The following is an 11,876-nucleotide window of genomic DNA, read 5'->3' as shown; positions in this document are numbered from 1 at the left end:
TGTTTGGCCAGAAAAGGAGAAATTCGGCTACCCTAAATAATTCTAGGTTATTCAAGTTTCATGGATAAGGTAATTGATAGGTAACTGTACATGAATCTGTACATAAGCATTAAGAAAATCTATACATAAATACTATGAAAAAAAGTGAACATACGTATAAACAAAATCTGTACATAAATGCTGAAAAATAAACTGTACATAAATAAAACCTACATTGAATGTTTCCCACGTGGATTCTCTTCCAAATTCTTAACACATTTTAACATCAAATTCATAAAAAATATAAAAATTCACTTTTAGTGAAATTTTTATGAATCATATTGAGGACTTTAAATCATAAGATCTAATTTTGAGGTCAAAATATGAATAATGATCACAAAGAAATGATAAATTGATCCACGTAACTTTAAAATTACTTTTTATTAAGCTAAAAATTAAATTAACTATATTGGTTTAATGAAAATATGACTTACCATGATGAGTGTTTTGGAAAGGCTGCGCTTTGAGATCTGATATAAAACAAATGCTCATACAAAAAATAAAAAAAAACATCTTTTCTTCTCTTTTTCTGGATCCATGAAAAATTAACAGTTTAATTCTTGTATGTTCACTTTACTTTGCTTTCAATTAGGTATGAGCTTCCAAGCAATAATTATAACCCAGACTTTTAAATAGAGTATACTTATGAATTCCTTAGAGTTGCAATATCAACATTTTGAATTTGAAAATGTATGAACACTTCCCTGGAGATAGCTGGGCTGGTATAGCTGGCAAAGGATGGACTATAATACCCTCGTACTGATCGTACACTAAAAAATGATGACTATGTTTTTATTATAATAATAACAACTTGTTAGGGATGTGAAGGCTTTTGAGGCCTGCAACAGATTGGCTTTTAATGGATTTATTAATACTTGAATTTTATACCAAATTATCATGTACGTGAAACTTGTAGCTGACTAAAATAACGATCCCCACATCCACCACCTTTATCCAATCCCCTCCCATCATACTGTATGATCGAACTAGCCAATAAGCAATGTCTATGTTATCAACCTAAATTGACGACAATGTTTTCCCTTTTCTAATATCCACGTATATTCTATGTTCCTTACACTATAATACTTCTTTAAGGTATCATAAACTGCCTTAAAAATTGTTGTTTATTAAAATTGTTTCTAAATCATAAATTCATTTTTAAGAATATTTTATTGTTTCAAATTTACATGACGAATATCGAATGTTTTGTTGAAATCAAAGATACACTAATATATTTTTACTATTGTTATATCAACAAAAGATATATCATAATCATTACAACTACAAATACTATTTTCAAATTACGAAATCAAACATAAAATGATTTGAATATAATCATTACATCCTATTATATAAAGTAGTAAGGCTTTATGTTCTGAAGCTTAAGATCTTCTAACTACTGAACCGATTGTGCTTTCTATTTCAGGTAAGCTTAATATTTGTCTTGTGATGGTTTTAGGCTATTTTATTTTAAGTCTTGGATTGGTTTTAGGCTATTCTATTTTGAGTCTTGGGAAGATTTTAGGCAGAACCACTAGATGCTAGGGGCGTAGCCGCTAGTTAATTAAAACACCTTAAAGTAGTGAGAATATTTATAGTATGTGGTTCTTTCTATTACAATATCAAATTAATTTTTGTCACGCTCCTGAGAGAGCAGTTAAAAACCCTTAATCAAGTCCCTTACATATATCTAAATCATTTTACATCAAGATACATAACACCTTTCTTATAAAATTTTGTCCAAATTCCATTCTTTGGAGAATATTTCTTGGAAAACCAAATTTGAAAAGAAAGAGCGAAATTTTCTATTCATACCATTGATTGATTCTACTTTTAAAAGAATGGTGTAGAGGTAAAATAGAGTATTTTATAAAAAACATATGAACTTTGAAATGGGTTAGAATTTTTAAAAATGAATCATTTTCATGTTATGTTGATTATTTCTTTAAATAAGGTAAACAATTAAGACACAAACAAAGCTAATAGTTAGAATGATGAGCTTAACTAAACATTCTATGCTTTAAAATAAAGTAAAATAATACATTATGATCATTTGAAAAAATACATCCCAAATAAATTATTTCTCTGAGACAAAAATTTCTGTTAATCTAGAAATTATTTGTCTTTTTTTAAATACAGAATTAAAAATGGAACTTTACAAAAAAACTTTTTCATCAAACCTTCCTAATTAAATGATTCAAATTCTACTACATAGTATAATTAATGGTATAACTTTGAAGTACACAAGTCAAACAACCCTTTGAAAGTGCTTTATAAAGTACGTACAATTGTTGCTTCGCCACTAGTCTCTAGGAGAATTCGGTATTAGTATAAAACTATCAAAAAATTCAGACCAGAATTTACCGAGAATTTCAGCTTCAGACAAAAAAATGCATTACTTCTTTATATAATAGGATTCCTAATTAACCATAGGGTTCGATTAATTCTGACTTTCAATATAAACACGCCTGACATAGCAGCAGGCTTCCAAACATCTAATAGATGCGTTTACACTTTAACTAACCTTGGTAATGGTGAGGGCATATCCTAAACTCTTCTAGAAGATACTCCTGAAATTTGTAAAAAAAAAATACTGTTTGTTTGTGATAATTCATGAAATTTTTAAAATAAGAATTTTGAAAGATAGCAGTGGCGTGCGAACCGAAGGGGGCATTTGGGGCAATCGCCCCCCCCCCTAGCGACCAAAACGCCCCCCCCTGCCCCCCCCTAGCCACCGCCCCCCCTGCCCCCCCCTAAATGTTGAAAAATGCCCCATTTTGCCCCCCCCCTGGTCAATAAAAATGCCCCTTTTTGCCCCCTACCCTACAAAAAGCAAAACTATCCCAGTTTCAAAAAAAAGATCAAGAAATACTCCAAAAAAAATTTTTTGGCGCTTCGCGCCAAACAGACAGTTACTATTCATTTAACCTTACCAAATTTTTTTATTAGTGTAGAAATTAGGTTATAATCTTTTTTCACTGAACATAACAAACCAGGTAATAGGAAGTATTTTATTTTGTATAATATAAACTTTTTACCAAAAAAATTTTGTACATCCCCAATGATGATACACAAAATCACAAACCCTTATTTAGATTACAATTAGTGGATAAAATGTATGGAAACTCGACTTAATTAACCAACCAATCAAAATTCCATTAAAGTCCCCAAAGTTGTTGAGCCAACGAATAAGAAAATTTTATATGAAATATTGGGGACTAGTGTAATAAATAGCCCAAAAACCCCTCCCTCCCTGCATATTTTAAGAAAAAAATTTGCGCTTCGCGCCCTTCCAAATGGTTTCTGCTTTTTATCACATTGCATTGTATATTGTGTTTTTATTTCTTTAAAAACATGTGTAAACAACAAATATTTAATCAAAAAGTTATTTTATATAAAAAAGAAACAGCGTTGATATTTATCTAAGCCTTTTTCTCAACACTGTATGTCTGTCTAAATGAATAACTATATATGATGTCATTTTATTTTCAGGGTAAGTTTATCATTTTTTTTTTGTGTACATACCCTTACAAAAAGACATGTTTTTTTTATGGCAATTTTCAATAAAAACCATTAAAACTAACTACACTCTATATTCCTAACCTGATCAAATACGCCACTCTTGTTGTCTTTAATTGATTTTAGTTCAAAGGGGGAGTAAATATTTTAGGTGCGCTTCACGCACCGCCCTTATAAATCCTTGGAAACACCACTTAATCAAAAATTAACAGAGTTTTAAAGTGCCATTTAAAGAGGGTAGGATATGTTGATATAACTTTTTAGCTTCTCTATAATTCACTATGGCTGTCAGTACGTAATGCTAAGGGGGAAATGTGATTTTTTCAACTGCAATTAAAAATAGAAGGCTAAAACTTAATGTTAACATTCTAATCATTATGGAGTATAATTAACTATTAAAAATTCATGGAGGTTGGACTGCTTTTCAGGACGTTTTTGGCTATTTTTGTATCTTTTAAATTTCAGGTATAGTCCCTTTTGTGACATTGCCTCTTAAGGTGCATTTCGTCGTATTTTCACAGTAGCTTTTCACCTATTTATAGCTCCTGCGGGGCCAATTGCCTAACCCTGCAGGGAAATCACCTGACCTAACTTAACCTAGAATAACCTTTTAAAAGCTACTATGAAAATACGACGAAATGCCCCTTAAGAGGCGTTGCCACAAAAGAGACTATACCCTATATTTCTAAAAGATTTTTATATCTGTAGATGAAAGGACAAGTAATTTTTTTGTGGATTATAATATTTAAAAAAATAAAATTTCTCGCTGATTCGAGCATCCAGTATGTAATTTACTTTGACTGTCATCACACAACATACAGGAAAAAGGATTTGTGAATTTTTCTACCTAAAATATATATTTATTTCAACAGATGCTCTTTAAATTTACTTGTCTGTATTCTTATTCATGATTTTTTGTGCTTTGCTACTTAAAGATGTTGTCATCCTTGTTGTCATACAATAAATAAATATTTAAAATCAGTTTAACATATTAGGTTAATTTTTGGTAAATTATTTCCAAAATGAGTGTTTTTATCTCCCCCCCCCCAAAATTTTTTTAATGAGGTTATTCATCCTTCCTGCTGAGATTTTATAACATCCCCTTCCAGCCATAAAAAATGTTTTGTGGTGGGGGGGGGGGGGAGGTTAAATTATCTTCTGTACTTTTTTTTCAAAGATGCTTTCTAGCTCCCTTCCCTTCGGTCATTGCAGGGTGGGGAGAAGGGATGGGGGAGAAGAGATGGGGGGGGGGGAAGATTTGGGATATAAATGGGAAAAAGGGATGGGGGAAGGGATGGGGAAGAAGGGATAAGAACTAGAAGGCCCATAATCAAATAATCCCACCCCTTAAAACGCCCTTATTTAAAATTAGTATATATAATCAAAATGCCCCCCCCTAAAGCAAAGTGCCCCCCCGGGGCACTTTGATTTAGGGGGGGGCAAAATTTTACAAATTCTTCAAAATGCCCCCCCCTAGACAAAGTGCTTCGCACGCCACTGAAAGATAGAAAATCAGTAAACTTCTTATGCTGTTTTTCACCCTTTACATCTCTCCTATGTCCTCTTATATAACTAAATATTGTACAAATTTCGGGTATAGTCCCTTTCGTAACATCGCACCTTATGGGGCGAATCTTCGTATTTTTCACAGTAGCTTTTCTCTTATTTCTAGCCCCTGCGGGGCAAATAACCTAACCCTGTGGGGCAATCACCTAACCCAATATAACCTAACCTAACCTAAAATAACCTATAAAAAGCCAATTTTAAAATACGACGAATCGCCCCTTATGTGGCGATGTTACGAAAGGTACTATTCCCAAAATTTCTTTCCAAATGTTTCAGAATTGAGCAATAATAAAACAAAAGATGACTTTCACAATTAAATCACTTTAGTTTTGTATATTTATATCAGAATGACATACCGACAGACAAAGCAAAAATATAAGCTTTAATAACTAAATGAATAAATATTAATTGCTACTAAATTAAATAAATAATAAAGTATTTCGATCATTTTTTTTATGTTGTAATATTACAAACAGACATACAGCATTCAAAGAAGGTATGGAGTAGCTTCGCTGCAATAAGAAATGACTGTCATGAGCTCATCTAAAGTTAGACTAAAGTATTTCTATCATTTTATGTTGTTATATTACAAACAGACGTACTGCGCATAAAGCAAGTATAGAGTAGCTTCGCTTCAATAAGTTATAACTGTCATGAGCTCATCTAAAGTTAAACTGAGTATGAGACGTGCGGCAAACAAAGAATGTATAGAGTAGCTTCGCAGCAATAAGAAATAACTGTCATGAGCTCACCTAAAGTTAGACTGAGTATGTATTTCCATAATTCAAACCAACCAGAGGATCCATTCTATAAAATATTCACCTTTTTTATTTATATGTTTTTTTTTGTGTGAAAATAAATTCGAATCGTTTAATATTTTTGTGGTTTAATTTTCTGTTTTTCCACCTTAAAGTATCCTTTTTTCATTACCGCTATTGCAAAAAAAAACATTACATAAATTTATTGCTTAATATCAGTCACAAGTTGGAATTTCCATTAATATTTAGTACCTAATTGATAAGGGATGGTTTGATAACATGATAAATTAGCCATCCCCAAAATTCTTATGTTTAAGATTATGCCTTAGCTAACTTATTCTTATCGTAGCGATATAATTGTGGTAGATTACCCTAGGCATCTTTATTTTTTATATAGATTTAAGCTAAAATTTGTATTAACTATTTCTTATTTATTTATTTTCTTTTGTAAATTATATAAAAAAAGAAATAGAAAAATTTGTTTTAAAGACTGACTCAAGTCCTTAGGTATACTTTATCTCTAGATCTAATTTCATGACTTGACTCATACCTTTCTTTAGGTTAGTATAATACATAAAATAGATTTTATATATTATATATGATTTTGGAAATTTATAAGCACGTTTTATTCTTTATAAATTCATAACACACCAAGAAAGGAATATTTACAGAAAGGGAAGGGATATTTGATTTTAGATTATATTGGTACCCAAACTTTTACAATTACGTTATCCCATTCGTTGGAATAAATATCAGATCTTGTTTAGTTGGTTACAAAAATGGATTTATTGGATCTTACACCAGATTTTCATGTTCTTTAATACAGTGAACTCTGTAGCGGGCTAAAATAACGATCTTCTCCCATCCTACTGGATAAACGGCCCTACCAAAGAATGCGAGGAGATATTGGAACCTAAATTAAGGACAATTTTCTCCTGTCATAATATCCAGTATATTCTACATCCATTGTCATAAACCTTACTATTCGTCCATTGATTCAAAAGGAACTTTGGATAGAAGTTACATAATAAGCAAAGGAGCTTAATGTCCGATTCTGGGTTTAATATTTCTTATATGAAACGTAAATTGATATTACTTCTGATTAACAAACATATATATTACATTTATGATTTTTTTTTAAGGAAGTCAATAATAAACCAATAGATTTACAACAAATAAGAAAACTAGACTTGAACTAAAATTGAACTTTATATAATTTTGCAATACCAAGAAATCTAAGTAGTGAAAGAATATTTGTAGCAAAAAAAGAACAGATAACAGCAGTACAGCAATATTAAATTGAGGAAGTTCTACATATATCCTGTAAATGTGAACTTAAATCAAAGCGTCTAGAACCAATAGTTAGCTCTAATCTATTCTAAGCATTCTAAGTGTCAAAAGTATTGAAATTAGGTAATTTACTAGTAGAGGCCTCTAGAGACACTTTCAGGGGAAGTTCTACTTAATACCTGAAAATTTTACCATGAATGAAAAAAATGAATATTTAAAGGGGAGAGTCTTTCAGCATATACACAGACAGACAGACAAAAAAACCTTTTATATAATAACACTTTTTGTATGATATGAAGATAAAGTATAATCACGAAAATTAAATCATAAAACAAAACAATATTGTGAGTACAATTATCCTTCTATGCGAATCGTTAATCGATTATAAAGCGGCTTCATAGGCTAAACTAAATTAAAGTTGCGTCGGTTGAATTTTCTGCTGCCGCAGATTTCCGCGGATTGTCTAAAAATGTGTTCGGCCGCTTGCGAGATTTAATACAAACTAACTTAAAATCTTACTTACCTTTTAAAAACGTTGACACATATAAAAATATGACGAAAGACAAATAAATAAATCACAATAATATGAAGCTTGGTGTCTTTTTGCTTTCCTATTTCACGCTACAATACTCTACTTAAAACTAAAGTAAACCAATATGAAATACAAAATACTACACATGATATCAGGGTTTTCAGGGATAAGACAATGAATAATTAATAGTACCCCTACCCAAAGTCCCCATTATTAAAAGTCTACATAAATCATATTGAGTGTATTAGTGGAATTTCAATATATATGATTAGTATTGTCCTACCCCCTTATATCCCTGTAACACACTACACAGTTTAGAAATGGTTAATCAAAGTATAGATGGTGTTTACACAAAAGCCAACAAAGGGTTGAAGCTTTCCCTACTTTTCATAACACAAGTGGTTTAGCCCCTAGTATCTAGGGAATCTGTATTTAAAAGGGCTAGAAAATTAGCTTTAAACCATCCCAAGACTCAAATCTGAGAATGAAATAGCTTATTACCATCACGGGACCTATGTGAAGCTTGCCTAAAATAGAGAAGTTCAGTGAGTATTTAGATCTTAAGCTTCAGACAAAAAAAACTCTTACTACTTTATATAACAGGATAAGTGACTTTGACCAATACTATACTTTCCTGAAAATTGTAGACCTATCTTTCCATCAATCAAAAATTAAAATTTTTGAGGTGCCTACGGCAGTATTTTGGTAGTATTGTACGAGTTTTCCGAATGAAATATTGATATCTATCTATTCATACTCTACTTTACAAATATACACCAATTACACCACTTCCAAACTATAACCAGGTTAAGAATGAATTAGATTAAAATAAGATTAGATTAAAACACTAGAGGGGGAAGGGGTTAAATAATTGTATGTCCTCATCCCGAGGACCCTGTTCCAGCTTTCAATTGAGTCTTTGAAAATCACCCAATAGCGTCAGGAAAATTAACACAGCCAAGTTGCTACAAAAGAGCAGAAAGAAATTTGCTAGCAGACAAAAAGGTCCCCAACAGGGGGATTCAGGTTATAAATCTATTTCTATAGATTTAAATTTATAGGTAACAAAGAAAAATAACTGTCGATTTGACCTATAAAAAAGATACCTGAACCATTTTCAAAAGAGGAGTGTCAAAAACCTAAAAATCAAAACACACTTTTAATGTGTATGTTTGTAGTGGGGTTTCATGAAAAATAGTTCCGTTTTATTGCAATTAATTTTGGTTCTGTCTGTGTTGTTATTTCTATAGAACCTGAAGACTTTAGAACCAATTTTTAATATGTATAATTGTGTGTATACGTGTTTGTATTATAAATACATAAATGTTTTAATAGTAGTACCATGAATACGCTTGGATGGATCGATTTTGTTTTGTCCATTCACTAGTAGAAGTCGAGTTTACACCAAACTAAGGAAGAGGTAGGTTTCGGTTAAAATCCAAAAAGGTGTGTTTTAAGGCTTAAAAATAGTAGTAGAACGATAATATTCTCTAAATATGTGTATTTCTTATTGAAAAGAACTATAGACAAAAAGTTTTTAAAACAGTTAACATAATTTTTATCGTTCTACTACTGTTTTTAACTTATAACACATAACCATTACGGATTTTACCCGAAACCTACCTCTCCCTTTATTATAGAGATATTAATATGTTTAATTTTATTGTAATACGAAAAACTATATTAACTACTATTCTTTAGTCAAGGTGTTTATAATTACAGAAATGGTGTATGATCAAATTAAAAACAAGGATGACAACATCCATAAAAGCGAAACACTGAAACGGTAGGACAAACGGACATTAACACTTGTATAGTGTCAGAACTGAATGATCAGAATATAAATGTATAAGAGTCGAAGCAAAATTGTAAGTAAAATTGTTGAAAAACTGCTTGATACAGAATAATGTTTATGTACATACTTACATTTTTAGGACTTGATTATGGAGTTGCTTCGCTTATAATGTTGTACTTTGTTGTTCCAGGAATCAGTATACCAAAAATAAGATCAATCGGATTATTATATCACATGAAAATTTGTTGTTAAAAAAGTTAAAAAATCAACATGTTTAAAATGGACGTACGGACATTCTGGTAATAATTATAGAGTTGCTACGCTTTCTAAATCGTACCTAACTACTACAGGAATCACCATGCAAAGTTTGAAATCAATAGGACAATTCTAACATGCCTAAAATAACGAAAAAAGATATCCGTTACGGACGGACGTACGGACGGACCGACCCTAATTATAGAAAAGCTTCGCTTTTAAAAAGATATTGAAAGCTTAGTATTGATCCATGGCAGGTTCGATTCTATTTTGAAGAGCATAGTTAAGTATTTGAATCAGGATTAAATTATCCATCTTAAAATATATTTATGCCTTTTTTTGTTGCAATAAATATGTTTTCGGTTAGGTAGTACCCTCCAACCCTTCTTGATAAGGCGAAGCAAGTTCATATACATTTGTTTTTCAAAATACTTAGCATACTCTTTTGCGGAAGTAAATCCAAATATTAATTTTCAATTGACAAGGATGACATTATGATTAACCTTTAAAGGGTATAAACCAGCGTTTCGGAGCCGGAGCCGCAATATATTTGGTGGAGCCGGAGCCGTATTTTTCGTTAAAAACGGCTCCGGCTCCAGATTAGCTAAAAATGATTTTTAAAAGTAATATTATAATTTGGCAACGGTCTATTTCTATATAATAAACCGAAAAAAACTATTGTTACTTAACAAATAGACACACATTCTTCTACTTTTATATAGCTTTAATCAAATAAAAGCAAAATATTTTATATTATTTATTTTATTTTATCAAATTCAATAATGAACAAAAATTTATATATTAATTTTAAGGTAGGAGCCGTAGCCAGAGCCGTATTTCCAAATACGGCTCCGTGGAGCTGGTTTAAACACAATACTTAGTAATAGAAATTCGATACTATTTTTGTTACATATTGCTTAATTCTTAAAATATAAACCTTATAATAGACATGTCACCCTTATAACGTTGTTCTAGGAATCATCTTTTAAAAAAGAAAGTAAGAGAAATGGGAATAGTCCCTTTCGTAACATCGCCCCGTAAGTGGCGATTCGACGTATTTTTAAAATGGCTTTTTATAGATTATTTTAGGTTAGGTTAGGTAATTGGCCCCGCAGGGTTGGAGCCCCCCGCAGGGGCTAGAAATAGGAGAAAAGCTACTGTGAAAAACACGAAGAATCTCCCTATAAGGTGCTATGTTACGAAAGTAAATATTAAAACGCTATTATGTTTAACACAATCTAAATGTAGAAAAGCCGCGCTTTTAATAAAAATGTCAAAAATAAATAATATTATCCTAAATAAATATGATATATATTTATCCAATTATGCCAAAATATAAATATGTGCAAAAGAAAGCTATCAAATTTAAAATTCATTCATTTCCTTAATTAAAGGGGGAAATGCTTTTTTGTATTAAGGTTGCCCCACATTTCAGCATATTTGTTAGATGTAAATTGTGTTGGATTCGTGCGCAAACTAGTTTGGTCCTTTCCCTCAAAGTACCTAGCGAACACCACCCTTATTTTTAAAATAAATTTAAAATAATAGGGGGAGGGGTGGAGGGTAGTTTTTTTCTTCATGCCTGAAACCTTAATGCTAGAGGTAATTCTTAAGGTAAGGGTGGGAGGGAGGGAAGTACTCTCCCACAAAATAGTCAATAAACGTTCCTTGTACCTTTAAGAAGCTTCACTGTAACGAAGATCCAAATAGGTTCAGCGATTAGCTACAAACAACAGCCATCTCTTTATTTTTATGAAAAGGATATACATATCAACACTCGTAAATTTAACATGCTATTTAATTAATTAATAGTTATTTCTTTCATCGAATATAGCGGTTTATAATACGATGCTGGACATAATTTTTTCGTATTAATGAGAACCGGTTCCTGTCCACCGGATTCGAATGAATACGAGAAAAAATATTATTAGGTTTTCCATAAACACTAGTTTTTTAATTCGTTGAATGATTGTATTAAAATTGCTGTCAAATCATGATCAATAATCAATTAACTGACCCACTATCAAAATCCAGGGATAGGGCAATTGTAACCCAGGTTCTACGAAATACCAGAAAAAAACAGTCGTTTTACCAGAAAAGTGGTAAAGCTGGTCAACCTGGT

The 11,876-nt window shown here is 31.3% G+C and overlaps 1 long non-coding RNA gene across 1 annotated transcript; it reads right to left on the bottom strand.

Annotated features, from left to right (window-relative positions):
• Positions 1-743: 743 nt before the first annotated feature.
• On the bottom strand, positions 744-7,792 carry LOC145315294 (uncharacterized). The gene is made up of 4 exons (XR_013878012.1): positions 7,696-7,792; positions 5,877-5,931; positions 2,564-2,609; positions 744-809 (listed from the first exon to the last, which is right to left on the bottom strand). It is a non-coding gene; the product is annotated as an uncharacterized LOC145315294 (long non-coding RNA).
• Between the last annotated feature and the right edge of the window lie 4,084 nt (positions 7,793-11,876).

Source organism: Acartia tonsa, chromosome 3 (genome assembly GCF_053477335.1).
Source record: "Acartia tonsa isolate MP-2025a chromosome 3, ASM5347733v1, whole genome shotgun sequence".
Classification (NCBI taxonomy): domain Eukaryota; kingdom Metazoa; phylum Arthropoda; class Copepoda; order Calanoida; family Acartiidae; genus Acartia; species Acartia tonsa.
The sequence above is the reverse complement of the archived record's forward strand: the minus strand, read 5'-3'. Positions and strand labels throughout refer to the sequence as shown.